Source organism: Nothoprocta perdicaria, unplaced genomic scaffold (genome assembly GCF_003342845.1).
Source record: "Nothoprocta perdicaria isolate Ctin4 unplaced genomic scaffold, notPer1 scaffold_47, whole genome shotgun sequence".
Classification (NCBI taxonomy): domain Eukaryota; kingdom Metazoa; phylum Chordata; class Aves; order Tinamiformes; family Tinamidae; genus Nothoprocta; species Nothoprocta perdicaria.
Genome location: NW_020455721.1, coordinates 691,043 through 695,606, shown reverse-complemented (window position 1 = coordinate 695,606; position 4,564 = coordinate 691,043). Strand labels below are relative to the sequence as shown.

At 39.8% G+C, this 4,564-nt stretch overlaps 1 protein-coding gene across 1 annotated transcript in view; it reads right to left on the bottom strand.

Annotated features, from left to right (window-relative positions):
- The window catches only part of PHACTR1 (phosphatase and actin regulator 1), a 287,592-nt gene that overhangs the window by 176,714 nt on the left and 106,314 nt on the right, over window positions 1-4,564 (bottom strand). The window lies entirely within an intron of this gene.

Below are 4,564 nucleotides of genomic sequence, written 5' to 3'. Positions count from 1 at the left end.
TTTTTTTTTTTTTTTTTTTTTAATTTGTCCCAAATACTTGTCTTCTGTGATCAGACTCATTTATGGAACCCCCAAAGAGCTGACATCCAACCTCACTGAGCACAAACTGAAGAAATACTCCCCTGAATAGTCTAGGTGTTTGGCTGCATTGATCCTCACATGTAGCCTTCTGCTTTTCCTCTGCTCCCCGCAACATCTACACCACACGTGGCCGAGACACCTCCAAGCTTTATGTGCCTTGCTCACCTCCCCTGCATGGTCTAGTCCTGCAGCAAGCAGAAAACCCCTTCCCTCTGCCCTCGGCAAGGGTGCCAGTGCACTCAACTATCAGTTTCCAGCCCATGGCTTCAGAGATGCTGCAATGTTTCTTGATCCTTGTTCCTCCCATGAGCACCAAATAAAACAGAGATGTGTAGTTGTTCCTGAATTCTGAGCTATTTTTTCCTCCTGGGTCTAATGTGCTCTGAAAGGCCTCTTTTCTGCTCCCCATCAGGAGGAACAAGCCAACTACCATCAACAGCGCCTAAAGGACTTAACCCTTGGGACAGCAATGTCCTTGTGAGGAAATGAATTAAGACATCTGGGCATTCAAAGCATTCACCTATGGCGATGACTTTTCCTTCAACCAGCACCAGAAAAAGGATGAAGTCCTTTCCTCAGAGAAACCTCTTTCCGTAGGCAGGAGGTAGGAACCTCCTATTGCAGTAGCTGGGACCTACCGATTCCAGGGAGGTTTCTCCTGTGTAGAATGGTGAAGAGAGACCACCCAGCACATCCCAGCAAAAGACACAATTCTGGCTGCTCTAAACAATTTCAAAGTTCAGGCATCTTCTCTCTAAAGCAAAGGACATTATAGTCCATTTAACTACATGCTTTCATATACATACTTTTTTTTTGTGATATATATTTGATGTATGAACACCTCAGTTTTCCACCACAACAATTTCCATCAAATTTCTGAGCTATTTCTTCCAAATAAAATGTTTTCTTCCTCAGAGAAGCTCTTTTCTGTTTACCCTTTAACAGCAAGACATTATATGTAGTCTTATTTTATATGTAGTATTCCACTTATTCAGTTTTGTAGCGCTAAAGTATATTAATGACTTTAATAATCCTAGTAAGTATTCACAAGGTAATCATAGAAAGTATTCACAAAATTAATATCGTGCATGAAATATGTTCTTGGACGAAATTACTGTGCTAATTTATCAACATACTAGACTAATAAAATCTGAGTGTGCAGCTAGCTGAATAATTCTGAAAACCTGACCATCTCTTTCTGAGAGCATGAAAAGCTACTGCTCAGCTTATGAAGAAGACTTTTTTGTTTTGTTTTGTTTATCTCTAAATTACTACAAAATTATAAAGCTCTTTTTTAACTGATAATCATCCCTCTTATCTACTAATTATTCCAACTCCACAATAGACAGAGTACTTTATAGTCTGATATTCCTAAATTGCTTTCATGTTCAATTACTTATAATTATACAAACAAGTCTAAAATTGATGATCCATGAATATAATTACAGATTCTGCAACTCAGCATAAGCAAATAAAGGAAACCATCCTTATTATGACAACACGGCTCCTAATAGTAAGGCACTGCAAATTTAATTGCAGTAAAGAGTAGATGGTATTATTATATAATCAGTAACAAAGCTGTTATTTCAGGATAATTAAGCCATGATGCGGGCACTAGAGTTCACTTTCGAGCAATCTTTTGATAGGTCGTGGTGAAGGAGCTGCTGGGAATTTCAAACCTGAGCATACTGAAAAGCTGCACAGTGGTTCCGTCCTTAAGTAGGGCTAGAAATACTGTGACAAAACGGTGCATCAAACAGTACTAATAAAGTGACCACTCACAGCTTCTACATTGCATGGGATCATTTTGAAAAAAACCAAACCATTTAAGACTTTTTTTTCTGTCTATTTTACCAAACTGACAGAGAAATGACTGTTTTTGCACTAACAGAAACCCAAGGAATGAACCAAATACTATGCTACATTCCTCAGAAATACCATTGATTCTTATGCTGGACAGTCAAATTCACAATAAAATGAGATACCACTAAAAGGACTAATAACCACGACAACTAAAAGAACAGAAGAGGCACAGAAATGGGTACATGTAAACACTACTAGAGGATAAAGTCACAGAACATTGCAAGATAACAAATCCAAGTTAACACAACCCATTACACACATTGTTACATTGCTGGTTTATTTAAAATAATTTATTTGTTAGGATATAAATCAAGTTATTGGGCTATGACTTGCAAAGCTAACATCCTTTTATAGGGCATCTTTCACATTTAAAACATTCAAAATTTAACTTGCATCCGTTTAAATCAATATCAAAACTCTTATTGACTTTAATAGTGTAGGATCAGAACCCGCGCATAAGATAAACTGATTTGATTAGATCTTATTTTCTGGATCATTAAAAAATCAGGAAGTGAAGTGATCCTTTCTTTTCCTACATGAGTAAGCTCTGTGAAGGGAAAAAAGTATTCTCTGAATTCAAGTGTTCAGTTCAAAATAACTGATCATCCTGTCTTACCATAGAAGGAGGTACGATTTTCTTTTATTCAAACAGAATGGTGACAGAAATTAGAGTCATATTAGCTCTAACACATCTGCTAATGGAAAAAAATGTATACCTATTTGTAACTTCTCATGACTATCATGTAGATAGTTCCAGAAAACATATTTCATTTTTAATTTCTTTTATTTTTTTTCCTCTGCATTACTGAAAAACTGTTTCCTACCCCATATAGCAGTTGTGAAATATTCAGGGACAGGGCTGCAAGTCCCCGTGTCAAGAAAAGCCTGCCTCTGCCATCAAAGCATCCTCAGAAGGCTCATGGTTCTAAAGCAGAGAGGAGCTGCGCTGGAAAATAAATAAATAAATAGCTTTGCTACAAGCAACAAGACCTATGGGGACAAGCATCTGCATAAAATCCCCAGTCACCACTTGGCCAAAGAAAGAGTGCAACGCTCCTTCTCTCTCCACGTACGAAAGGTGTGGGTAGGTATGGTAATATCATGATGCAAGGTGTCTAGTGAGCAGGTCTGAGATGCTGTGGTCCTCAGACCTGTCCAAGATCCTGAATAATCTGATTGACATGCAATGCCTGACACGACCACAAGATGGAGGTGAAGTTTAAAAAACAATCTAAGATCTGCCTGGAGTGGAGTTGCCTGAACGTGCAATCATTGTTAATACCATCTAATTATTTGACAACAGAGGGTTATCATCAGCATGGGGATTTCTTAGTTCTTGGCTCCCTGCTCAGCAGCTATGGAGGCAATCAGTACAAAGTAAATATTGTACTGACATAGCACAGTGGGATTTCATTTTGGGTGGAATAAAGGACTACAGTGTTGTGTCAGGAGCAGGCTTTGATTTTTGCCTTGGATGCAGGACTCGTACAGGATAGCAAGCTGTGCTCAGTTATGTTTCTCCCATCCTGGCTCTGGGGGGGGGGGCTGATTATTCTTGATATAATTAATTGGTTGGTAGACAAGAAAAGCAAAATCCTCCTTCTCATTTTGGAATCATTCAAATCTGTGCTGTAGAAATGTCAGACTAGTTCAGGAGGAATTAGTCAACAAGTCACCAACAGAATCTGAGCTGAACATAATAAATATCATTACTGTGTGCAATCCTGCAGAGCCGTGAATGCCAACGCACCTTTAACAAACAGAAGGTCTGCAGGGGGGATAGGTTCCCCATTTTTCATATCTTTTTTTTGTGAGAGATGAAAGCTTAAAAGCTTAATGTTAGAGCTGTAGCGTGGGAAAAGCCCACAGTGCTGTGAGTAGCTCATTCACAAACACTGTAAGGCTCTTACCTGGAAATCTCAAAGGACTTCACAATTTAAATAGAGAAGTCCCCTCACATACCTAGGAAAGAGGTGAGAAGATGGGGAAGCTGAGGTATAGAGATTAAGACTGAGGTTCTCTAATACAGTGGAGTGATTTCCCAAGGGCATCCAAGCTGCATCTAAATCCATACAGTCTGCAAGAGCTTCTTTGGTGTCTGGGCACACACCCTATGTATCCTAATTCTATAACAGGGAGACACATGGTTAGGAGTCATCCCCTTACTTCCCTCTCTTTCCAGGGAAGGACATTCCTGGCTTACAGGCTCTGGTAAAACCCAGCCACATCCCAGACCTGAGGGAAGAACTAGACTGCAGAAGATAGAGAATACAGTGAGATCCTACCATGCACTTTAGCAGAAATGATGAAGAACTAAATGAAAATTTTAAGGCCTTTTTTAGGCATTGACCTCTCCTTGAGCTCTTGGTAATTACATGTAGAAATGTGTGACCTTGCATCTGAAAAACCTCTGTTTACTACTATAAGGTGAGGCCGCACCTGGAGTACTGTGTKCAGTTCTGGGCWCCCCAGTATAGGAGGGACGTGGAGCTTCTCGAGAGGGTCCAGAGAAGGGCAACCAGGATGATTAAGGGAATGGAACATCTCTCGTATGAAGAGAGGCTGAGTGAGCTGGGCCTGTTTTCTCTGGAGAAGAGACGGCTCAGAGGGGATATGATTA